At 46.2% G+C, this 27,379-nt stretch overlaps 1 protein-coding gene across 3 annotated transcripts in view; it reads left to right on the top strand.

Moving 5' to 3' along the window:
- Positions 1-27,379, top strand: part of ZC3H13 (zinc finger CCCH-type containing 13) — a 401,604-nt gene that overhangs the window by 209,500 nt on the left and 164,725 nt on the right. The gene's annotated exons all lie outside the window — the stretch shown is intronic.

The following is a 27,379-nucleotide window of genomic DNA, read 5'->3' as shown; positions in this document are numbered from 1 at the left end:
CGTTATTCCCACTCTGTGTGGGATAGGGTTGCGCAGGTGCTGCCTCAATGTCCAGAGGCCTGGACGGTGCTCTCACAAGCTATTGCTGAGGGGAGAGAAGTAGCCAAGTTTACAATTCGTTGTGGCCTTGATGCCGCCGACTCGCTGTGCAGAGCGATTTCCACGACACCGGCGCTACGCCGCCACGCCAGACTGAGGTCAACTGAATTTTCCAGGGATGTCCAGAACACTCTGATCCCCTTTGATGGCAGCCACCTTTTTGGCAGCAAGGCAGATACTGCGTTGGAGCGTTTTAAGGACTCGCTAGCTATGGCTAAGTCCCTAGGCCTTTCTGCCACGCACACTCCTTCCGCTTCTGCTTTTTGCTCCTTTCGTTGCCAAGGAAGGGTCGCCCATACATGTTTGTTTGAGTCACAGGCCTGCGCAGCAACAGTCTAAGCGCATCCGCGGACGTGTGACCCGCAGAGGTGGGTTACGGGGCCCACGGGCGGGTCAGTCCACCACCTCCCCTGCCTCCAAACCTTCCTAGTCGGGTGTTTCAGGCCCAACAAACGCCAGTGGGTGGCAGGATTCGCCATCACCTCCCCCACTGGCGCACAATCACTTTGGACAGGTGGGTTTTACAGTTAGTCCGAAGGGGCTACTCCCTCCCCTTAGAGACTACCCCTCTAGCCATGCCACCTCAATACCACCGCATGTCGGGGGATCACTTGGCACTTCTCCAGCAGGAAGTTGCAGCACTCTTGGCCAAAAGGACCATCAAGCGCATTCTGAGGCCAGAAGTAGGTCGTGGTTGTTACTCCCACTACTTCCTGGTTCCAAAGACGGACTAGGGCCTGCGTCCTATCTTAGACCTTCGGAACGTCAATCGCTTCCTCCGGAAGGAGAAATTCAAGATGCTCACACTTGGTCAGGTCTTGTCTCCCCTAGACCCGCAAGACTGGATGGTAGGATTAGACTTGCAGGACTCTTACTTTTATATTCCCGTCCTGCCGGCCCACAGGCATTTCCTGCGGTTCACGGTAGACAGTGAGCACTTTCAGTTCACCGTGCTCCCTTTTGGCCTCACCAGTGCCCCTCGGGTGATGGCGGTGGTCGCAGCTCATGTGCGCATATTGGGGGTTTCAGTCTTCCCCTATCTCGACGACTGGCTGTTGCAGGCTGGCTTGCCCCAGACAGTCATCTCCCACCTCCAGACTATGGCCGACGACCTGCATTTGCTGGAGTTCTCCATCAACGTGCCGAAGTCACAACTGATCCCCTCTCAGAAGCTCCTCTTCGTCGGAGCGGTTCTGGACATGGGGCAGTTTCGGGTCTATCCTCCTGAGCAGCGAGTCCAGGACATTCGGGCTATGAATCCGATCTTTCAGCCCTTGTCCTGGGTTTCGGTCAGGAAGACGTTGAGGCTGCTGGGCCTCATGGACTCCGGCATCCTGCTGACCAAGCATGCCAGATGGCCAATGTGGGCTCTGCAGTCGGACTTGAAGTTCCAGTGGGAGCCGCATCAGGGGAACCTGTCCAACTACATCCAGATCTCGGAGGGCACTGCACCACAATTGCAATGGTGGCCCACGAACCAGCATTAGGTCAGCGGCAGATCCCTCTCCCTTCCCCTACCGGAGCACACAGTGGGGACGGATGCGTCCCTCCTGGGATGGGGCGGACACATGGGAGAGGCGGAGATCAGAGGCCTCTGGTCTCCGACGGAGTCCAGGCTCCATATCAACATCTGGAGCTCGGGCGATCAGACTTGCACTGAAGGCATTCCTTCCGTCTGTCAAGGGGAATGTAGTGCAGGTGTTCACAGAAAACACCACCGACATGTGATATTGCAACAAGCAGGACGGGGTGGGGTCGTGGACCCTATGTCAGGAGGCTCTGCGTCTTTGGACATGGTGGCGCAAGGTCTCTTACAACAGTGGGGAGAGCCTTGGTTAGATCTATTCGCTACCAAAGATAATGCGCAATGTAATCAGTTCTGTGCTTTGGAATTTTCAAGTACGTGAAAACAGGAGTGTGACCCATAAACCAATCAGGATTGGGGTTTAAAGGTTCAAAGCAAATACATTATCCCAATAGGTATGAATGAACGAGACAGTTTATGTTGCATGCACAGGGCATTACAAAGGTCAGAAAAAGGAGACACTTATTCACAAGTTTTTAAATCCAAAAATTATCTTTAGTTTCTTGATAATCAAAAATTATGAAAGTAAATTCAAGCCACAAGAAATATATACAGCACGTAATTGGAAAAATTCAAAGGACAACCAATAAAACATGGTGCTCAATATTTACAAGTGAAAGGGTGGCGACGCAAGTGAGAGTGAGTGAACAGCGATAAACGGCGCAGGTGAGCAAGGTGATATATACAGTGACTAGCTCAACAAGTGACAGGTATTCAAAACGACTTTATATAATACACATAGTAATTTTGATGTCACAACTGAATGCGCCTATAATTTGCGCTGTGGAGTCGACGACGTTTCGGTCCTTATTGAATGTGGACCATCATCAGGACTGGGTTGTCTCATTTGTAGTGCTGTAAGGAACAATGGACATTGGTTGAGGTCCTAGGGTACTAGGTAAAGGGGAAATCAATTTACAGGACTAATGGTGAAGGGACAGGAATGGGAAGTGTGGTAGGGGGCAAATAAAGATCCAGCACGTAAGACCATAGTTGTGCAGGGGTGTGGTGATGATTAAGGGCCGGCGTAGGAAATTGGATAAAACCCACAGTAGAATGATAACGTCCTAGGTAGTGAGCCCAGTGACCAACTGATTGATGAGTATGACACTAGATCGTCAAAAGGGCAAAAAGAATTAACCACCCATGCACGTGTGGTGTTATACACACAATTGACCAAGAGCCGGTTTTACCTGTAGGCAAGAGTTTTTAGGAATCCTCATCCGAGGATCAGGCTTTGAGAAATCTTTTCTTCTATATAGTACAGTGAGGAAAAAAGGATTTATATAAAAACGCGTCCCACTATGAGTTTTTATGAATCATACTGCGAGTAGTTTGAATGGTACCTTAATCTTTATCGTCTACACCGGACAAGGCAGGTAAATTTCAAACGCCGTTCTGTTCGGTAGACGGAGGAACCTGAAACCGAAAGGAACGGTCAGGGTCTACGATATAAATATGTCCGACAAAGTGAAACAAGACGCGATATAGGAATAATCAAAAATACCGATCACGTAGTGAATACGTCTAGGCAGCCAGCCGAAGGGTCAGGGAGCCCGCGGGTAGCGTCTGAGTCGATGCTCGGAGCAAACACTCGCTGCAGGGGAAAGTTACCAGGAAGAGGCCCTGCGTGGCTGGGGGGCGGGGTCGGCAGTGGGTGGGCGGGCGGGCCTGGGCGGGACTGGAAGGCAGGGTAAAACTTAAAGGGACAGAGTATAGAAACAACTAAAGATATGAAGGGAGACCCGGATGGAAATGATTCAAGTATTGCGAAGTATACATCAGAGAATAAAGCAGAAAATTACATGAATCAATCGTGGTCTCTCGTATCATGTGTATTCAAAGGATTGTTGAATGACATATATATATACAACTAAACATTCATGTTGCAGAACAATTAGTGTAAACAATCAATATAAACATGAACAAATCCATACAGCCCTAGTCAGGGTGTTGCAGCAATATGAAAGGGAGAAAGGTTCATATGGAGGACTTAATACAATATAGTGTAACCAGCTATACATGAATTAACACAACAGTTAGATAGACCGGAACAAGTATAATGTATATCAAGGCTGCTAGGTGGTCACAGTATTATTCCACTCATCAAGAGTATTGAGACCGGATGCCACAGAATCACAAATGGTCATCCATTTACATTCAGCTTTATTTAACAACCTCTTTATGCCTCCCCCACGAATAGGGAGCGATGGATTGTCAATCACTTGCCAGGCAATGTCTGTATCTAGGTGACCTGAATTGATGAAGTGTGGTACTAAAGGGGCAGTGAGTACTTTACAATTAATCCTGCTCTTGTGTTGGATGATCCTTTGTTTGATCATTTGGGTCGTTTGCCCTATATAAATAAGGCCACAAGGACATGTAATGGCATAAACCACATTCCGTGTTCTACAGTTGGTGTGTGTCTTCAATTTATATGTCCGATCTTTGTAGGAAAAGACCTTGGTGTTTTTGGTCAATTCGCAAACACTGCAGTTTTGGCATTTAAAGTGTCCCACCACTGGATCCATTCCCCATGCCGCGGTGATGGTGTGTTTTTCTTTTATGGGTTGTGGCCATGTGATGGCGTGTACCAGGTGATTAGCGATGTTTCGGCCCCGCTGGTAAGAGAACAAAGGTGGATCCGTGAAAGATTCATGTATTCGGAGTATTGGCCAGTTCTTCTTAATGATTTTGTTAACTTCATTACTATGCGGGCTGAAGCTAGACACAAAAGGGATCCGGTTCAAGGTCTTTTTAGGTTGTGGTGAAAGGAGTGTCTCCCTGTGGCAATACCATGCCCTTTTTCTGGCTTGAGTGACCAAACGTCGTGGGTAGCCTCTGTGGATAAGTTTTTTCAATAGGACCTCTGCCTCCCTAAAATAATCCTTTCGCCACTTGCAGTTACGTCTGATGCGTAAAAATTGTCCATATGGTAAGCCATCACGTAAGCCTCTCGGGTGGTAACTTGAGTATTCCAACAAGGTGTTTTTCTCTGTAGGTTTTCGGAACAGGGTGGTGCCCAATTTGCCATCTTCTGCATGAATTATCACATCCAGAAATGGAAGATCGTTGGCTTTCTTCTCATTTGTAAATTTCAAATGTTCCTGTGCCTGGTTGAGCCATTGGTTGAATGAGTTCAGCAAAAGGGTATCTCCATTCCAAATCAAAAGAATATCGTCGATGTATCGACGCCATAAAGAAATTTGTGAAAAAAATTGATTGGTAGGTGTAAGGATTACAGATTTCTCCAAATCATGTACAAACAAAATTGAAAAGTTTGGGGCAAAACAAGCACCCATGGCGACGCCCTTCACTTGTAAGTAGAAGATGTTATTATACAAAAAGTAGTTGTTCTGAAGGGCAATCCGTAGTAATGACATAACAAATTCCGTCGGAATCTTAGTAGGTCGAGGTCTTGATTGAAGGAGTACCCGTATCACATTGAGGCCCTCATCATGTGGAATGTTAGTATAGAGGGATTCGATATCCATGCTTACAAATAGTTGAGTTGTACTGTCATAGGGTAAATCCTCTATTGTATTTATAAGATCAGTGGTATCGCGAATGAAGGTATCAGTGCAGGGAACAAATTCTTTGATAATCGCATCAATGTATTTTCCCAGCGGCTCCAGGATGGATCCACACCCAGATATTATGGGTCTTCCCGGGGGGTTATGTTGATCCTTGTGTATCTTTGGTAAGATATATATTACAGGGGTTCTGGGGCTAGGGTTATTCAAGAATTCAAATTCCTTTGTCGTGATGATGTTAAGATCCTTCGCTTCCTGTGTAACTGTCAGTATTTTTAATCGGATATCTTCCAATGGATCCTTGGACAGACGTTTGTAATGGGTACGATTAGAAAGTTGTCTCTGTATTTCCTGATCGTATTTGTCATGGCTGATAACTACAATACCCCCACCCTTGTCTGCTGGTTTTATAACAAGTTCTGCATTGTTTTTTAGAGACATCAGGGCTTGTTTTTCGGTCATTGGGAGATTGTATGGGGTGAAATAAGGTTTAGATTTTAGGTTCATAACATCTCTCATCACCAGATGTTCAAATGATAGAATCTCGGAGGGCATGAGGTGGGAGGGGGGATTGAAGGTGGAGGGAGGTCGGAAAGGTGAAAGGGTGGTCATGGAGGAGTCCTGTTGGTTAACAAAAAATTGCTTAAGCCTGATTCTTCTGAAAAACTTAAGAAGATTAGTTTGAAGTTCCAGGAAATCTGTACGTTCAGTGGGTACAAATGTAAGACCTCTGGAGAGCAGGGACGTTTCGTCTTGGTTGAGACAATAATCAGATAAATTGAAGATGGGTATGGCAAGGTCACCGGTAATTTCTGGATCAATGGTGTTTATTGTGGGGGCCCCCATTGGTAATAGCGATTGCGTGTTTGTCTGTCCCCTGCGAAGGTCGGTTGATACTGTCGATTTCTTGTTCCGCGGTTTTGAGGTGGAGGTTGGCCGCGTCCCCGGCCTCTGGCTAAATAACCGCTTGATAATAATGGCTGGGGTCTGTTATTACTTCCTGATGTACTTGGGCCCTGGCCTGGATCAGTTTCTTCCCCTGAGGTATTGGAAGAGTCAGAAAAGGTGATTCTTTGATTATTTCTGAATCGTCCCCAATTGCGTGTTCTAGCAGGAGTGAAGGGAGTATTGTAGTACTCGTCTTTTAGATAAGGATATGTTTGTTCCACTTTGTAATATTTAATATCCTTTTCAATTTTGTTCACCTTTTTATTGTATTCAAATGTATTGAATGTGGCAATAGTGGAGGCAATCTTCTCAAGTAAGGTCTTAGCATCTGTTAGTGAAGAATCAGCTAGGATCAATTTTTCCAATTCCGCTATTTCTTCAAGTTCACGGCGGCTATGTTCAATTGCAGTGTCTATGCCGAGGACCATCCAATGCCTAGAACAGGTGGTCGCTAGATGACTGAACTTGCTACGAAATAAGGGGTCGGTAGTGAAGATGGCTGGAGTATTACGGATCTGTAAACCCAATGGAATCACTCCTGACCTGAGGTAATCTGTCCACATGCGGGCATGTAGATCTGTCCGAATTTGTTTTTTCTTTAGTTGTTCTAATTTCTCTAAATTGGCCCTTGAAGTGTTGGAAGTGGGATTGGAAACGGGAAGGATGGGAGTGGCAGAAATAAGTGAAGGACCAACCATCAATGATTGGATATATTCTTCAGAATATGTGAGGGTCTCCTTAGACATTGTATGTGTACCAGAGGGTCACACACAGAGTAAATCCAGTTACTTGGATCAAAGGATCTATACCACAAGGGTATGGACTCTCGCAGCTCAGCAGCTGCTCACAATCGTGTACGTGAAAACAGGAGTGTGACCCATAAACCAATCGGGATTGGGGTTCAAAGGTTCAAAGCAAATACATTTAGGGTGGGGGGATTGTAGTTATCAGCCATGACAAATACGATCAGGAAATACAGAGACAACTTTCTAATCGTACCCATTACAAACGTCTGTCCAAGGATCCATTGGAAGATATCTGATTAAAAATACTGACAGTTACACAGGAAGCGAAGGATCTTAACATCATCACGACAAAGGAATTTGAATTCTTGAATAACCCTAGCCCCAGAACCCCTGTGATATATATCTTACCAAGATACACAAGGATCAACATAACCCCCCGGGAAGACCCATAATATCTGGGTGTGGATCCATCCTGGAGCCGCTGGGAAAATACATTGATGCGATTATCAAAGAATTCGTTCCCTGCACTGATACCTTCATTCGCGATACCACTGATCTTATAAATACAATAGAGGATTTACCCTATGACAGTACAACTCAACTACTTGTAAGCATGGATATCGAATCCCTCTATACTAACATTCCACATGATGAGGGCCTCAATGTGATACGGGTACTCCTTCAATCAAGACCTCGACCTACTAAGATTCCGACGGAATTTGTTATGTCATTACTACGGATTGCCCTTCAGAACAACTACTTTTTGTATAATAACATCTTCTACTTACAAGTGAAGGGCGTCGCCATGGGTGCTTGTTTTGCCCCAAACTTTTCAATTTTGTTTGTACATGATTTGGAGAAATCTGTAATCCTTACACCTACCAATCCATTTTTTTCACAAATTTCTTTATGGCGTCGATACATCGACGATATTCTTTTGATTTGGAATGGAGATACCCTTTTGCTGAACTCATTCAACCAATGGCTCAACCAGGCACAGGAACATTTGAAATTTACAAATGAGAAGAAAGCCAACGATCTTCCATTTCTGGATGTGATAATTCATGCAGAAGATGGCAAATTGGGCACCACCCTGTTCCGAAAACCTACGGAGAAAAACACCTTGTTGGAATACTCAAGTTACCACCCGAGAGGCTTACGTGATGGCTTACCATATGGACAATTTTTACGCATCAGACGTAACTGCAAGTGGCGAAAGGATTATTTTAGGGAGGCAGAGGTCCTATTAAAAAAACTTATCCACAGAGGCTACCCACGACGTTTGGTCACTTGAGCCAGAAAAAGGGCATGGTATTGCCACAGGAAGACACTCCTTTCACCACAACCTAAAAAGACCTTGAACCGGATCCCTTTTGTGTCTACCTTCAGCCCGCATAGTAATGAAGTTAACAAAATCATTAAGAAGAACTGGCCAATACTCCGAATACATGAATCTTTCACGGATCCACCTTTGTTCTCTTACCAGCGTGACGAAACATCGCTAATCACCTGGTACACGCCATCACATGGCCACAACCCATAAAAGAAAAACACACCATCACCGCGGCATGGGGAATGGATCCAGTGGTGGGACACTTTAAATGCCAGAACTGCAGTGTTTGCGAATTGACCAAAAACACCAAGGTCTTTTCCTACAAAGATCGGACATATAAATTGAAGACACACACCAACTGTAGAACACAGAATGTGGTTTATGCCATTACATGTCCTTGTGGCCTTATTTATATAGGGCAAAAGACTCAAATGATCAAACAAAGGATCATCCAACACAAGAGCAGGATTAATTGTAAAGTACTCACTGCCCCTTTAGTACCACACTTCATCAATTCAGGTCACCTAGATACAGACATTGCCTGGCAAGTGATTGACAATCCATCGCTCCCTATTCGTGGGGGAGACATAAAGAGGTTGTTAAATAAAGCTGAATGTAAATGGATGACCATTTGTGATTCTGTGGCATCCGGTCTCAATACTCTTGATGAGTGGAATAATACTGTGACCACCTAGCAGCCTTGATATACATTATACTTGTTCCGGTCTATCTAACTGTTGTGTTAATTCATGTATAGCTGGTTACACTATATTGTATTAAGTCCTCCATATGAACCTTTCTCCCTTTCATATTGCTGCAACACCCTGACTAGGGCTGTATGGATTTGTTTATGTTTATATTGATTGTTTACACTAATTGTTCTGCAACATGAATGTTTAGTTGTGTATATATATGTCATTCAACAATCCTTTGAATACACATGATGCGAGAGACCACGATTGACTCATGTAATTTTCTGCTTTATTCTCTGATGTATACTTCGCAATACTTGAATCATTTCCATCCGGGTCTCCTTTCATATCTTAAGTTGTTTCTATACTCTGTCCCTTTAAGTTTTACCCTGCCTTCCAGTCCCGCCCAGGCCCGCCCACCCACTGCCGCCCCCGCCCCCCAGCCACGCAGGGCCTCTTCCTGGTAACTTTCCCCTGCTGCGAGTGTTTGCTCCGAGCAACGACTCAGACGCTACCCGCGGGCTCCCTGACCCTTTGGCTGGCTGCCTAGACGTATTCACTACGTGATCGGCATTTTTGATTATTCCGGTAAGCCGGTAATATATTGCGTCTTGTTTCACTTTGTCGGACATATTTATATCGTAGACCCTGACCGTTCCTTCGTCTACCGAACAGAACGGCGTTTGAAATTTACCTGCCTTGTCCGGTGTAGACGATAAAGATTAAGGTACCATTCAAACTACTCGCAGTATGATTCATAAAAACTCATAGTGGGACGCGTTTTTATATAAATCCTTTTTTCCTCACTGTACTATATAGAAGAAAAGATTTCTCAAAGCCTGATCCTCGGATGAGGATTCCTAAAAACTCTTGCCTACAGGTAAAACCGGCTCTTGGTCAATTGTGTGTATAACACCACACGTGCATGGGTGGTTAATTCTTTTTGCCCTTTTGACGATCTAGTGTCATACTCATCAATCAGTTGGTCACTGGGCTCACTACCTAGGACGTTATCATTCTACTGTGGGTTTTATCCAATTTCCTACGCCGGCCCTTAATCATCACCACACCCCTGCACAGCTATGGTCTTACGTGCTGGATCTTTATTTGCCCCCTACCACACTTCCCATTCCTGTCCCTTCACCATTAGTCCTGTAAATTGATTTCCCCTTTACCTAGTACCCTAGGACCTCAACCAATGTCCATTGTTCCTTACAGCACTACAAATGAGACAACCCAGTCCTGATGATGGTCCACATTCAATAAGGACCGAAACGTCGTCGACTCCACAGCGCAAATTATAGGCGCATTCAGTTGTGACATCAAAATTACTATGTGTATTATATAAAGTCGTTTTGAATACCTGTCACTTGTTGAGCTAGTCACTGTATATATCACCTTGCTCACCTGCGCCGTTTATCGCTGTTCACTCACTCGCGTCGCCACCCTTTCACTTGTAAATATTGAGCACCAAGTTTTATTGGTTGTCCTTTGATTTTTTCCAATTACGTGCTGTATATATTTCTTGTGGCTTGAATTTACTTTCATAATTTTTGATTATCAAGAAACTAAAGATCATTTTTGGATTTAAAAACTTGTGAATAAGTGTCTCCTTTTTCTGACCTTTGTAATGCCCTGTGCATGCAACATAAACTGTCTCGTTCATTCATACCTATTGGGATAATGTATTTGCTTGGAATTTTCAAGGCGGCACTCGCTCGGCGACGCTTTTCAGCACGACTGGAGTTGCAGTCTGTTGTACGCCTTTCCGCCTATACCACTTCTACCCAGTGCTGAAGAAGATCAGGCGCGACCAGGCCCAAGTCATTCTTGTGGTCCCGGACTGGGCTCGAAGAGTTTTGTATCCCGAGCTACTCAGTATGACTGTGGATCCCCCGATCCAGTCTGTCTCTTCGGGAGGATCTTCTGTCGCAGCAGCAGGGGACGATCCTCCACTCGAACCTGTCCAGCCTCCACCTACATGCGTGGAGATTGAGCGGCGAAAGCTGATTCCATTTGACTTGCCTTCTGAATTCTGGATCTCATTCTGGCAGTTAGGCGTCCCTCCTCTAAATCTATATACGCCTGCAGGTGGAACAAATTTGTGGCATGGTGCACAGCAAAGGCTGTAGATCCCCTCTTTCAGAAGTTCTTTTTTTCGTTCTTTCTCTGGCCCAGGACAGGGCTCTGCTCTGGGCACTATAAATGGCTATCTTTCTGCGATTTCAGCCTTTCTCAGGCTTCCTGATCAGCCCTCTCTTTTCAGGTCCCCTGTTAATAGATTTCTTAATGGCATTGCTCACCTTTTTCCTCCTATTCCGTTTGTAATGCCGCAATGGGACTTGAATCAGGTTCTTATCTGATGTGCGCTCCTTTTGAGCCGCTTCACAACTGTCATCTTCGTTTATTGACTTTGAAGACTGCTTTCCTAGCTGCCATCACCACCGCTTGGCGCGTGAGTGAGCTCCTTGCTCCAGGCTCTTTCCTGTAAGTCTCCTTTTCTGTCTGTTCATCCGGACAAAGTTCTTGCTAAAGGTTGTTACTGCCTTGCACATCGGGCAAACTATCACCTTGCCCACTTTCTTTCCGCCTCCGCACCCTTCCAGAGAGGAAAAGAGGCTCCACCGTCTGGACCGAAAACTTGCGCTCTCATTTTACCTGAATCGCACACAACAGTTCCGGGTGGATGACCAGCTCTTTGTTGGCTACGTAGGCGCCAAAAAAGGTCGGGCTGTACACAAGAGGACTATCTCCCGCTGGGTCGTCTTGTGTATCAAAGCCTGTTATTCTCTGGACAAAATGGAACCTCCGGTGGGGTTGCTCGCCCATTCTACGGGGGCGACAGCAGCTACTACTGCATTGGGACGTGGTGTACCACTGCAAGACATCTGTCAGGCAGCCACGTGGGCCTCGCTGCACACTTTTATCAAGCATTATTGCCTTGACAGTCCAGTCCGGAGAGACAGCCTCTTTGGCAGTTCTGTTCTCCGTGAATTTCTGGTGTGATCTTAGTTCGCAGAAATGAAAAAAACAATTGTATAGTGCGATGGCTACCCTGAAGCATTCTAGCGCTGCAGACGGACGCAGACAAAAGGAGAGTACAGATGTTTAGAGGACGTTGTTGAATAGCAGGATTTTTAGCAGTTTGCGGAAGGGTTGGAGATTGGGCTCTGCCCGCATATGGATGGGGAGGGCGTTTCATAGTTTGGCTGAGTTGTAGGTAAAGGAGCGACCTTTATTTTGGGGACTAAGATGAGGGAGCAAGATGCTGATCGGAGCTGTCTGTTGGGTTGGTAGGGGGTAATCAGCGATTGGCAGACAGCCGGACCTTTCTTCCAGAATGCCTTGTGGGCAATGCACAGGGCCTTGAATTGAATTCTCTCCCTGACCGGTAGCCAATGCAGGCTCCTTAGTCCTGGGTTGGCTGAGTGTCGACGGGGGGGTCTGGAGGAGTGTGCGGACTGCACAGTTTTGAATAATCTGAAGTTTGCGAGTGGTGGATTGGGGGGGCCCCTAGATATAGGGCGTTCCCGTAGTCCAGGCGTGACAGAATAAGGCCCTGAACCATGATTTGTCTCGCCTGAAACGGGAGAAGGGGGAGGATTTTGCATAGCAACCTGGGTAATCCATAGCAAGAGGCCGAGAGTTTTGTCGCTTGATGGTTAAAACTAAGGGAGTCGTCCAGCCAGATGCCAAGGCTTTTGATCTGGTTTTTGGGTACTGAGGCGAGGCCAAGGCAATTTGGTCAAAGTAGTTCCGAGTTGAAGGAGTGAGTGTTTCCTAAGAGCATGACCTCGGTTTTGTCCCCATTGAGTTTTAAACAGGAGAGTGCCATCCAGTTGGCAACCTCCTCTAGGCAACTTCTTAGGTTGCTTGGTGTCTTGCCTGACTGATTTAGGGCCACCACAAGCTGAGTGTCGTATAGGTGATGATTTTTATGCCGAAAGGGCGGACAATCTCAGTGTGTCATAGTTTACAGTGTCAAATGCAGCATGTAGGACGAGGAGGATGATTGCCGCAGAGCCTCCTTGATCAAGGATTTTCCTGGCCTCCTCGGTTACTGCGAGGAGGGCGGTTTCGGTTTCATGTTGGGGGCGGAAACCAGTTTGTGAAAGATCAAGTAGGTGGTTAATTTCTAGGAACTCTATCAGCATTAAATTGACATGTTTTACCAATATCTTACTTCGCCACTGAAGAAGGGAGATCGGCTGGTAGTTGCTAAGGTTGTTTTGGTCAAGGTTGGGCTTCTTTAAGAGAGCCTTGACCATGGCACTTTCCAGGCAGGTGGAACAATGCCAGAGGAGATGGAGGCTTTTAAGCAGGTCGAGGGTGGTAAGAAGGGTGTTTCCTATGACCGGCAACAGGGCTCGTGGAGGTGCAGGGTCTAGGGGGGAGCCAGATTTCACCCGGTGCACAATAGGATCTAAAATGGTACGGTCAAGAGGGGGAGGGTATCCAGGGTGGCTGGAGATCCAGATCTTGAGCTAGTGATGGCAACCGAGGGCTCTGGCTGGGTAGGGGAAAATGTGGAGTATATTTTTTGTATTTTCTGGTGGAAGAATTCTGCCAGATTGTTGCCGTGGGATTGGGCATCGATCGGGTTAGGTTGTTTCTGGGGCAGTTTGAGGAGAGTTTTGGCAATCCAATAGATTTCCTTGGGGGAGTTAGCGGCTGCCTTAATTTTACCTTCATAAAAAAAAGCTTGTGAGGCTTTTTCGTCTTTATAGTTTTTTTATTGCCTCCCTATAAACGGATTTGCTGGTAGTGGAGTAGTCAAGTCTTTATTTCCTCTCTAGCCTTTTATAATGTCATTTAAGTTCCTGTAATTTAGGGTAATACCAGGGGGAGGTTATGGGACTATGTCTTGTTTGAGAGCACTTTAAGGGGAGCACAGCATCTAGGGAACTCTGGATCCAGTGATTAAATTCCTCATTGGCTGAGGTAGGGTTAGGGTTGCTAGTCAGTCTTGTGGCTTCAAGGGCAGACATCCAAGGGAAGTTTGGACCAGTTACGTTCCCTACGTGAAACCGTGGTAATGGGGAGGGGAGAATTGTAGGTGACCCAGGACAGAGGGATCAGTAAGTGATCGGACATGGGGACCTGGGATGGCACTCCTGTTGTAAGTCTGGTGCAGTTGCTAAAAACAGGGTCAAGTAGATGGCCTTTAGTGTGAGTGGGTTCAATCAGTTTCTGTTTAAGTTGAAGTGCAGAAAGGCTCATAATCAATTCTTTGGTGGTGTGGTCAGAGGTATCATCTAGGTGGATATTGAGATCTAATACTGTGAAATTGGATGGCCAGCAGGCCAGATTCGCTTTGGTTGGGGGAAGGGTATTGAGGAATTGGCCAAAGGCCTCGGGTGGGCGGTAGATAAGTAGCCCAGAGAAGGTACTCTTGGAGGAGAAATCAATGGCAAAAAAAGAGACTCTCTCGGTGTGGTACCTGGTCTGGGAGGATTCAGCAGTTCTAGTGGTCCTTAAAAATTATCGCTAGGCCTCCTCCTCTGCCCTTTTTGCGATCTTCTCGTTGTATGAGGTATCCGTGGGGAGGCCATGAATGAGGTCAGGCTCTGACTGTGTTGAGCCACGTTTCTGTCAGGAAGAGCGCATCAGGTTTGAGTTTTTCTAGTAACAGGGCAATTTCGGTGTGGTGCTTAGGGAGTGATCTGCAATTCAGCAGGAACATGGTTAGGCGGACAGCTTGGCAGAGGGGCCACGTGTTTTGATGGTGGGTTGGAAATGAAACCCACAGTCTGGGCATGTGGTGTGCTCAGCTGCAACATCCCATGAATGTCGGCAACTATCAAATGTCGTTCCTTTAAGGTCTAGTAGGGAGTGAGGTCAATAGGACCTGAGATGCAGCTGAAAACTGGCAGGGGTTGTGGCCCCTGGCGCCCATTCGGGTGCAGACGGGCTTGCCTTTGGCGCTCCGCCGACCTGCCTGCTGCGCGCATCCGCTGCGCGAAGAGAATGGCATGTGGGTTAAGTAACCATGTGAGGCTCCGCCCCCTCCGGTCTCTAGCCTGGAAGTGAGGGAAGTAAGTTTTGCGCCGAGTGCTCCCTCCACTCAATCGGGAAAACCCGTGGTGGACCGGGGAGAAGGGCGACTTGTAGCGAGACCAGGGAACAGAGGGTGAGTACTAATTTAATTTTCTTTATGGTACAATCAAGGAAAAAACGCTTAAAAACCTTTGCAGTAAATGCTATTCCCAATATGCTTGCCTTGTGTGAGCGCACAGACCCACCACCGGGGTTGGTATTGCTGGGGTATCTATTCTAAGGTAAGGAATCTATCACTAATCCGTTTCTTTCAGATGAACAAGTTACTTACCTTCGGTAACAATGTACTGTAAGAAACATTAGTTAGTGATAGATTCCTTACCGCCCCACCCATCCTCCCAGTTCTGCGAACTGATTTCTAGGGTTAAGGTCATCCCTTGTTTCAATACACCAGTGGTCAGTATCTTGCATAGCTCTGTGTTCCTGGCGCGGAAAGTCGTGTACAGAACTGACATCCGCACGCGAGGGCGCATCTAAGTAGCTCCAGCGATGTCATTTCGGCGACTACGATGCCAACGACAAACGTGGAGCTGCACGACGATGCCTATCGGCGTGCAGGGGTACTGCTGATGAAAACTTTCCGGATCCAGTCTGACTCCTGGGGGTAATTGTAAGGTAAGGAATCTATCACTAACTAATGTTTCTTACAGATATATCGTTACCGAAAGTAAGTAACTTGTTCGTTACAGTGAATGCATATCAAAGACAGGCCAGCTATGGATGTCCCACACAGTGTAGGCAATGGACCCCAGGTATGGGGAAATGAATATTTATGAGACAGTATTCACAGTCCATATTTTCACTGGGGTGCTGATAAAACAAATTCTGTGTTCCATTACTATAAATGCGCTTTCTGATGGATATTTCTCACTGCAGATTCTTCACCTTTAGAATATCCCCAGGTGCCAGACTGGACCCGGATGATTTTTCAGCATAGTTCCTGTGCACTGGTTAGTGGTGCTTTGGGGCTCCACATCTACGTTGCTCAGCCCCGAAAGTGACTACTGGAGCCGCATATAGTCCCTGATGTCAGTTTTTATTTCCTTCCCTAGAATGTGGATCTGGAACTAGCTCCTACTTTGTCAGTGAACAGGCTGACCGATTTCCAAATTTCTTACTAGTGTGCAAGGAAGCATTTCCCCTCCAAAAAGTTCGGGTTTTAAGCCTTGTAGGGGCTCTCACAAACAAATGTCTGTAGCAGATTCCCACAACATGTGTCTCTGGTGTTTGAGCTCCAGCCACTACTCCAGGGCAAGTGGGCATGACACCCTGATGAACCTGAAGGCAATCTGTGGCCCGAAAGTCAAGCTGTATGTCGCCAAACACCACAGAAAATCGCATAAGGCCTGTTCCCAGGTCATCATCACGATCCAAGTCTTCTGGTAAGTCTAAGTCAGAGAAAAAGCACAAGAAGTCCAAGATTTGATCATCCAAGATTGGCACTCTGAGAAGTTGTGAGGACTTCAAGGTGCCCCCAGTCTTGCTTCAGGCCCCTTAGTGGGAAGCAGTTTCAGAAGCTGGTCCTCATGCACCCCGAAGATCCGGGTTACTGGCAATGCCACCACATATTGAGGTGTTCAATGATAATGTTGGCACATTACTTGCTCCCTGTTGAGTGTCTTCTTGATACTTGTATCCAAAGAGGTCTCCATTCAGTTACTGCAAGGGTTTCCACCTTCTACGCCGTCTGTCTCTTGAACCTTCTTTGAGTTCAAGTCTGATTTCGGAGAAGACTCTGAAGTCCAGCAACACAACCTTGCCATTTCCTGCCACATTGACTTGAGAGGCTATTAGTCCAATTGTCCTGTCTGATTTCAAACTAATTCTGTCTCTACCTTGGCTAAAGCTATATTTCAGCCCAGTTCTAAAATGTCTGTCCCAGTACAGTCTGACTCAAAAGCTTACCCTTGTCAAGGAGCGGTTCTCCTGTGCTCTACCAGCTTTTCGGATCGAGTTTTGACCAGAGCCAACCACCTTTTGAAGAAGATCATGATATTGGGGGGGCGGGTGTTTCTCCCTCAATATGATGATTGTGTGGACTTAAAGGAGTCCAGTTGGCTGGTCGCTTTCCCTCATTTGTGGTGCTAGTCACACACAGCCTTTTCACAGAGGAATTTGCCTCATACACCATGGTAATAACACAGACAGTTTTGGATATCCAGTTAACGTCCATTGAGGTAAAAACCAACGTCATCATGAGGTGCTACAGCCTGGACTATCCTCAACTAAATCGTTAGTAGAGTTCAACAAGACCCTGACCACCACCCTCAGGGGCACTTAGAATAATCCCTGCCCTTGCCCACCAGTTAATAGACAAGTGACACATCACCACAGACCTGCTCCGGGTGCTCGTGCTTTTCTGACATGGTCTGGTAGTACAGGCCTCCATCAGAGTTAACCCCAACTCTTTCCTGAAATGATTCCCCAAAAAGAGTCAGACATTTGGAAAAAGGATGTTTTCTTTTGTTGGCCTCAAACTTTGTTCTGTCATTGCCATTGGTATGCTAGGCAGGTATTCCTATACCTTATGGGATTCAGTTGCTGAAATCCTACACGCTGTCCCAGAAGAATTATATGCAAATTTGGTGTAGACCATTCAGATGGCCAGAATGCAGACAACTAGGTCATCCAGTCATACCTGGACACAACTGACTACTTAGGCAAAGTGATTGGTAGAAACATGGTGCTCCAGTGCATTGCCTGGTAGAGCTCCACAGGCTTTTGGGCGTTATCCAGGCATCACTAAAGGATATGCTTTTTGACTGGTCTTGCCTCTTTGTCGAGAAGGTCGACTGTCCTCGAGTGCTTTAAAGAAATTAAGCTACTGGGTGCTTCCTCTGTTTTTCCACACATGTAAAAAGTGCCCTCTTTTTACATGGTTGCCCCCACTTTTTGCCAAACTGCTCGTGTACTTTGACTAAGTGTGCCCTGGGTTCCTGCCAAACAGGTACCCAGGGCCTATGTTCTTTCCCTAAAAACTGCATTAAGACAAAACCCAATAGGCACTCTTTGACCACATGTCAGTCCCTTGTAAATGGTACCATAGGTACCAAGGGCACTTTGGCCAGGGCAGGCTCCTTGTTGTCCACCGCCCTGGCATAGGTCAGGCACCCCTCTAGTTGGGTGCACTATACCAGGGCTGAGGGTACAGGTGCAAGAGCCCTGTACTCCTACAGTGTCTAAACCAATTCTTAGACATTGTAAGTGCAGTACTTCCATTAAGAGTATTTGGTGTTGGGAGTTTGTCATTACTAACTCAACAACACCATAATGGCTGTACTGAAAACTGTGAAGTTTGGTATCAAACTTCTCAGCACATTAAACTCACACTGATGCTAGTGTGGGATTTAATGAAAAATTCACTCAGAGGGCATCTAGGAGATACCCCTTGAAAAACGACCTAAGTCTAGTGTCCTGGCTGAGTAGCTGCTCTCCAGCTGCCACCACCAGACCTCTTTCTGGACCCCTGGGACCAGAGCCTGCTGCTCTCGGGGGCCTTAAACAATGCACATCCTGGGACGATGTGCCAAGCCTCCTCCCCCAGGATGGGCAGGGTTCACAGAGGGGAAGCTTCAATGGCTTGCCACCTTTGTGAGCTTCCACAGACCACTTGCTGCTTTCAGCAACTGGTTCCCACTGGTTCTGACCCTCACTTTGGGCGGGAGAACTGGTGGGAAAAACAAGTAAGGAAGAGAGATGTGTGCACCTCTGCCAACTCCACCCCTCAGGTGGGGAAGCACAACTCTTAGTGTCCCTGCCATCTTGCAGATGGGGGACTCAGCCAACCAGGGAAAGGCTTATGCCACCCTCCCACTGGAAGGTGGCATAATAGGGGGTGCACCCCCCCCACCCCCCAGGGAAGGGACCCATTGGTCCCAACCTTCTACCTACCTGTAACGCCCCTAAATCAAGTATTTAGGGGCACTCTGAACCTTGCTTCCTCAGACAAGAACCTACAAGAAGAAAAGGAGGACAAAACAGCTGTGCCGAAGCTAACAAGAGGATGACGCCCACTGGCTTGGCCCCAGTCCAACCCGCCTGTCCCCACCTCAAACCTGCTCCAGCAAAATCATGCGTGTGCTGCAGCCAGCAACCTTAAGAAACCCGGCAGACCTGCTTGCCTTCAATCCCAAAGACTCTGTCTCCCGTGAACACCGGATTTGTTCAAACAACAGACTCCAGCTCTGCAAGGATCCGCAAGTTTGCACCACTCTACACCAGACGCCCACGGCCCAAGTTCCAGTGGCCCAACACCAAGAGGAGGACTCCCCGGTGATCCTAACCCGAGATCCGGCGACCCCATACCTGCCTCAAGCCTCCTGCAGACGCCTGCAACCTCAAACGGGAAGGTCCCCCCAACCGCAAGCTGGTAAGAAGATCCAACCCTAAAAGGCACCCCTGCCCCGACGCCCAACAGCCTTGGGTGGCCCAACCGACGGTGCCTAACCAAACCTCCAAGATCCCAGCTTACCTCTAGAAGTGGTGGTCTCACCCAGAAGACTTTCGTCCCGAGCTTGCAGTGCTTTTACAAACCAAAGACTCCACATTTAAAGCTACAGGGCACCCAACGCCAATATAGCACTCTGCACCCAGCCGCACCAGTGCAGCTTTGGGTGCACTTTTTGTGCTGGCTTGAACCCCCATTTCCCCTGAGCTAAAGTCCAGGAACCATGCTCCCACAACCCAGTGGCCTGCTCGTCAGCAGCCACCAACTGGAGGTCCCCTATCCCCCTTTAGATAACATTGGGCCTCAGCAATGTGCACCCTGCCGCCCTAGTACTGCTGAGGGTGTAACAAGAGTGCATCCTTGACCCTGGGGGACCGCTGAGTCTACCCCCAGAATACCAACTCCCACAACCGAATACTTATCGTTAAACTGATAGCCCTATTTTCCTCCATAGGATAACATTGACTATTTTTCTGTGAAATGTTTTTAAGTGTGGAGTTGGAAAATCTAAGAAACCCTTTAAAGCTGTAACTAAACAACAAAAACGCCTTCACCTACCTGTTTACAGCAAATGTCTCAGTTCAGGATCCAGGTATACTGCACTTTGTAAGAAAATAAATCTGTAAAGTAATCTACTTTACATTCTACAAAAAATCCAATACAAAGTATATGTACAGTATATCAAAAGCATTGCATTACTAGTATCTACTGTAATCAAATCAAAGTGCACATACAATTGCAATTCAAACTGTTTACAAACTGCATTTATACTGTAAAATATTTATTGCTTACTTGTGCCAGGCTTGCTTGGCTCTAGAAAATAAAATAACTAAATATTTTCATGCAAAACCAGTTGGTCTGAAGTTTAGTCTTTGAGTGTGTGATATCATTTGCTGATTGAGTGTGTACAGCAAATGCTTTACACTACCCTCTGATGCAGTCTTGCTGCTCAACCACCCTACTACAAATAGGGAGTAAGATGCTATATACTTTTAGCTCTGTTTACCTTTGGGGGCAACCATGCAAAAAGGGGAACTTTCCTACAGCTGCAAATCGATGAACAGGCTTTGAGTGTGAAGAGGTGGCAGCAATGAGCACTTCAAAGTGCTTACTGCACGGCTTCTTGTCTAACTTCATGTGGCAAAGGGGTGGGTGGGGGTATGACGTGTCTAATCCCACTTGGTCTTCTTGAGCTTGTGGTCACTTCGAATTTCATCTTACCGTATGACTTCAAGTGGGACAGAGATTTAGCAAGGAAGCAGCCTCTTGACCTGGAGTGAGATTGGCCGCTCAACTTGGACAGGAGCAAGTCCTTAAGTTCAAGCTAATCCTCTTATGTTTAGCGCTGGATACGTTTGGCACCTGCTATCTGATAGCCTTCATGTGCATCGGAGTGCATGTCATGCACAGCTATGGGTTGTGACTGGAACCATGACACCAGAGAGACACTTTGTGTGGGTCCATGACTGACCTCTCCTTCCCGCAATCACGGTATGGAATAAACCCAGTCGTTTTTTAGGGAGACTTTTCTTCCCCAGTGCAGTCTGCAAAATACTCTGAGTTGTCAGACACTGGCAAGTTAAGAGCAGAGCGCCAAATCTGCACCAGAATATGAAGCTGACCAGCGTGCAAGGGGGGTGCCTATGTACAGCTCTTCTTCTTTGCTTCAGGAGGTGGAAGGTCGCCACATAGTCACAGGGTACCATTTAGCGATTCACTGGAGCAACTGCTTGAAAATCTCTTGATTCAGTCTCACCTAGGGTTGTTTTAAAGGTGAAGAATTTGTGGTTAGAGTAACCTTCAAAAAGACTGTTACTGAAGGTAAGTAACTTGTAACTTTCTTTAGCACCGTCTACTATTATTATGGCATAGCAATGGCGTTACAGTTTTACTTGATATACATTTTTTATTCATAATTCTTACAACATTCAATCTAACCCAAAGAGGGGGATGGGGAGCTGCTCAAAAATGAAAATAAACAAATATATGTATTGTAAATTAAAATAGTCCCAAAATATAGAGGAGAATTAGAGTCCACAAAATACCTGTATCACGAGGAAGGCAAATCCATAAAGAGGTCAAGTTGGAAAAGCTTGTTGAAAGAAACAAGTCTCTAACAATTTTTGAAAGAAATAGTAGTTGGGAGCATGAAGACTAGAGATGGAGCATTCAAGAATCTAAACCATTCTGAAACCAGTATTGGCAGAGCCAGTAGGTCTTGCTTATGAGTGCTATTGGATTTGACAATGTTTTTAGCCATGCTTTATAGCAGCACAGGTGCTTTGCAGTATGACTAAAACTAGTTTTAAAAGGTGCTGTGACGCAGTCAGAGATAATGCACTTTTTTAATGGATGCATCATAGTCCTTTTATTATTATTATTCCTTTCAGCTATGCCACTATGTAGCATGGCTACAAATTATTGCCAAAATCGGCAGTGTAGCATGAACAAAAGGCAATGACACAGCAGTTGTCTCAAAGGTAAGACCTTTTTGCCTTTGCCAATTCTTTTCAGGTTTCTACACAATACCCCCGTCATTACGCTTAAATCTGTTAATCTCCCCTTGTATGAAAAAGAAAAAAAACTGACATTTCTCAAAATAATCCATCACATAAAGAAAGCAATTGCATCCATGGCTTTAGTGAAAATACACCTGGAAGCGGTTAGTATCGCTGTTGTCGCTATCAAAGCACATAACATTTGGTGTGACAATAAACATCCTAAGGAGAAAATGGCTTCTTTATAGTGTGTGTGGCATAGTAAACCGTGGCTGCGATAGGTTCAACAAGGACGAAAGAGAAGAAGAAAAACTGTAAGTAGTACCTCAATCACAGTGCGATCAGCGGAAGGAAAGCAACCAAGGTAAACCAATCAGTACTTGGTCCATGCTCCAGCTGAAAGAGGCTGTAGCCAATTAAAAGGCAGCAAAGAGAGCGACAATAGACCCTTGAACGCTAAGCAATGGGTGGGCTGCAAGACCCTTGCAGTCTACAATATCTCTTTGAAGTGAGAGCACATGCAGTGCATGCGCTGTCGCAGGCAAAACCTAAAAAAGGCACACCCAAGTACCCTGCAGCGGGCAGGCTAGGCAACTGTGATTTGCCTTAGTGCAGATAATGCAGATTGTCCACAGGTTATGTCCTTGAAAGTTCTACTGATGAGCCTAAAAAAGTATGAAACAACTCTACAGAAGGTAGAGCAGAAGGGAGTCCCTTCTGCTCACCCAGTGACTTCTTTCCAGGTTCATATCCAGATTGTGTTTTAATGGTGGGTAATTCTCACTCCTGCTAGTTAGTTGATGTATTTGAAGTTCTGTCCTCTTTGTGTATGCTTGATTTTTTTGCCTCCCTCGACTGTCTACTTTCTCCAAAAACGGTCTTAGCTCCTGGCTGGTCGGCTGCTTATTCCCATTTTGCACACCTGTGCCAAACTCAACTGCAGATAATTGTGATTTAGTTACTTACCAAGGTAATGTGTTCCTGAGTACCTTCCCTAAAGTTAATAGTCCGGTATTGGATTTCCTTTATATAGTGTTGGGTTTCAGAGCGATATAGTTAAACTGTAGTAACAATTTCCATTACTTTACTCTTTGACAGTTCCCTCACTCCTTTAACCTGAATACTGCTCCGCGCCTTTCAAAAAAGTGTAAATCAGGAATTGAATTGAATTAATGAAGCCATGTTCGCCAGCTAGGTTCAAGTTTGAATGTTGCTCAAGTCCTGATTATCTAGCAGAGTGTAGCATTCTTGGCAGTATTCTGGTTATTTTAATTTGTATAACAGTTCAAGTAGAGCCTATAACGATGCTATAAAACCAGGAGAAATAAAACCTGCAGCTGCCTCCACTCTCACCATGACGCTGGACATCCAAGAATAGAGTTCAAAGTTCTATGTTCGAGGCATATGAGCTGCAGATCCTACATTTTGCAATAGATCGCCACCTGGTGTTGGGCTTGGATGATTGCAGGTTGTTGTCTTCTTGGTAGAAGTCTTTTGTAGTCACGAGATAGGTGACTCCTCCCTTGGACAATACTGCACATGGTTATCGACTCCATCCTCAGATTGTTTATTTCCGCCACTGGGTTCGGATGAAAGTTTTCCGCTCCGGCTAGAAAAATACTTTTTCTGCTTTTTTCGAAGCGAGAAACTTCAAACAAACTTCTATCGACATTGAATAGACTTTCGACATCACCAGCTACATTCCGGTGCGTCGACGCGGGCCGTTGGGCCCATCGGCGTCGTGCGGCCTACGCCTCATGGAAAGAACTCCATTCAAGAGATGCCCGGTATGTCGAGCAAAATTCCCTCATAGCGACCATCACGAGGTTTGTAACCTTTGTCTCTCGCCAGAACACGACGAGTCGACCTGCACAGCCTGTGCCTCCTTCCGATCGAAAAAGACCATTCGGGATCGGAGGGCCCGTCGACACGAAATGAGGAGATCAGCACCGGAGGCCATCTTTGAAGAGGAGATCGTCGAAGAAGACGTCTCCGAGGACGAATATCCAATCCAAGATATCTCCGAGGACGAGGCTCCACTCGGCGCAGAGGAGGACTCGCCTGATCTCCAGATAATATCGGGAGCAGAGGATTCAGACGATTCGATCCCATCTCGACAGCCCGTGAGTACATCTGCCCCTGCACGACAGACAGTACCCAAACAGAAAGCAACGGTCAGCACTCCACCCATGGGGCCCAGTCTAGACCGACGTTTACTCGCGAACGCCCCGCCTTCGGGCCCGGCTCCGAGGAAAGACCGTACGCCTTCCGGTGCCTCGGCACCGAAGAAACACCATGTGCCAGTCACACCTCCTCCATTGGCACCAAAAAATCCTTCGACACCGAAGGACTCGTCGGCACCGAAGATAAAACACCCTTCGACGCCCAAAGACACTCCGGCACCCGTACCATCGGTGCCGAAGCCAAAACCTGTACCAAACCCGAAAGCTTCGACTCCGAAACCTTCCGGTTCAAAAAACAAAGAGAGGGAGCCAGTTTCCGGCGCCACAGGAACAGCAAAACCTGTATCCACGCCGAAACCTCTAGTATCGGTACCGAAGACCCCAGAAAAGGCTAAACAACCTTCAGCACCGAAAACATTACCAAAAGACTCAATTACTCCTCATAAGGCAAAAAGCACTAAACAACCTCTATCGGCTCCGAAAAAATCGACGACGAAGAAGATTATAGAAGAGGAAGAACTGTTTAGACCAGATCCTAGACAGAAAAAGGTCTATATTAATCCAAAAACTGGACATGTGGAGGCAATCCCTCATAAGAAAAGACCAGCAGACACACCACTTACACCTGTGGTTCCTGCCAAAAAGGACTGTGCAACTTCTCCAATGCACCCTTCCTCTCCTTCACCTTCTTCCTCTCCTATTACTCCACATGTGGAACCTATAACTTCTCCTATTCACTCTCCTGCATCATCACACCACACTGATGAGGAGTATGATTTGGGTGGGGGGGGATTATGTTCCAGAGACACATACATACCCTTTAGATGAGGATGGTAACACAGAATACCCTAAGGATGATGATGCATATAATTTTGCACCAAATAACGCACCAGACATCCCTGATCCTCCGTATTACCCAACAAAACCTTCACCTACAGAGGACAGTATTGGTTTTAATCATTTATTGAACAGAGCTGCACTTTACCATGGGGTTCCTATGCACTCTGATGCCATTGAGGAGGACTTCTTGTTAGACACTTTCGAACAGTCACAAAGGTCTACCCAAATATTACCAATGATCAAAGGAGTCATTAAACATGCTCCAGAGATTTTTTAAAGATCCAGTAAGGTGTAGGGTGTTAAATCCTAGAATAGAGAAAAAGTATAGGCCAGCACCAGCTGATCCAGTATACATTAAGGGTCATCTGCCATTAGACTCCTTAGTGGTGTCAAATGCACGCAAGAGGGCTAATTCTCAGACTTCTGGAGACACCCCCCCCCCCCGCCTGACAAAGAGTCCAAAATTATTGATGCGTCAGGGAAACGAATTACTGCTCAAGCAACAAATATATGGCGCATAGCAAACACACAGGCTTTACTATCACGCTACAACAGGGCTCATTACGATCCACTAGAAAAGTTAATGTAACACCTACCAGATCAGCACAAGGATCTGGTAGCAGAACTTTTACAAGAAGGCAAATTAATTTCAAATGCCTCAATTAAATGTGCACTAGATGTAGCTGACACAGCATCCAGAGCAGTGAACACTAGTGTTATTCTCAGGCGTCACGCATGGTTACGCATTTCTGTTTTTAAAAACTACCATCCTAAACCAGCCCTTTAATCAGAAAGAATTGTTCGGGCCGGAGGTAGATAATACATTAGAAAAGATGAAGAAGGACACAGACACCGCTAAGTCTATGGGGGCATTACAATCCACCCAAACTAGAGGTTCTTTTCGCCGCTCCTCTTATAGAGGAGGCTCCAAGCAAACCGGCGCAGACACAACATCATCTTTTAAAACACACACGCAAACCTCCTCTAATAGAGGATATTTTAGAGGAGAATACAGAGGCAATAATAACAAGGGAAGAAACAGTGACTTCCCTCTGCCTCCCCTACAGCATTCCACTCCTGTGGGGGGCAGACTTTCACAGTTCCTACCTGTCTGGAACTCCATCACAACAGACAGGTGGGTAAGACAAATTATCCAACATGGCTACTGCCTAGAACTCACGGCAACCCCCCGAACATACCACCCAGGCAGCGTCCAATGTCTGCAGAACACATAACTCTGCTTCAACAGAAAGTTCTAGCACATCTAGAAAAAGATGCTATTCAAGTAGTTCCATTAGAAGAACAAGGAACAGGAATCTACTCCCTGTGTTTTCTAATTCCAAAGAAGGACGGGACCTTAAGACCAATTCTCGACCTCAGGCCCCTCAACCACTACATACAATCAGATCATTTTCACATGATCACTTTACAACAGGTACTCCCATTACTACAACAGGGAGATTTTCTGTCCACACTAAACCTAAAGGACGCTTACTTTTACATTCCAATACATCCTGCGCACAGGAAGTATTTAAGGTTTGTCATACAAGGACAACACTATCCGTTCAAAGTCCTTCCATTCGGGGTTACAACAGCACCACGAGTGTTTACAAAGTGCTTAGCAGTAGTGGCAGCACATCTCAGAAGACAACAAATACATGTCTTCCCCTACTTAGACGACTGGCTCATAAAAGCAAGATCGTACAACCAGTGTGCACAACACACAAAACAAACAATTCAAACACTGCACAACTTAGGGTTTACGATAAACTACACCAAGTCGCATCTAGAGCCTTCGCACGTTCATCAATATCTAGGATCTACTATAAACACATCGGTAGCTCTAGCATATCCCAGTCAAGCCAGGATTTTAAGTATTCAGAACTTAGTCTCCCTTTTTCAATGCCAGCACTCTCTCCAAGCCAGAGTGTTCATGAAACTGATAGACATGATGGCGTCTTGCATCTTCATAGTTCCCCACACAAGACTGCAAATGCGCCCACTACAAGAATGTCTAGCACAACAGTGGAACCAGGCTCAAGGTCAGCTCACAGACCTGGTGTTGGTAGACAGCCGTATATATCGCTCTCTGCAGTGGTGGAACACCAAAAATTTGACAAAGGGACGGCCGTTCCTAGATCCAGTTCCACAGATAGTGCTCACGACAGATGCATCCCTCACAGGATGGGGAGCCCATCTCCTGCATTATACCACACAAGGTCAATGGAACAATCAACAAGAACAGTTCCACATCAACCATTTGGAGTTGCTAGCAATCTTCCTAGCACTCAAAACCTTTCAAGTACAAATACAAAACAAAGCTGTACTAGTCCGGACGGACAATATGACAGCCATGTATTATAATATGAATGAGGGTGGGATGCACACCTTTTACTTATTTTTTAGAGTCAATATTTA

Source organism: Lissotriton helveticus, chromosome 8, assembly GCF_964261635.1.
Source record: "Lissotriton helveticus chromosome 8, aLisHel1.1, whole genome shotgun sequence".
Taxonomy (NCBI): domain Eukaryota; kingdom Metazoa; phylum Chordata; class Amphibia; order Caudata; family Salamandridae; genus Lissotriton; species Lissotriton helveticus.
Note: the sequence above shows the minus strand (reverse complement) of the source record. Positions and strands in the feature narration are given on the sequence as shown.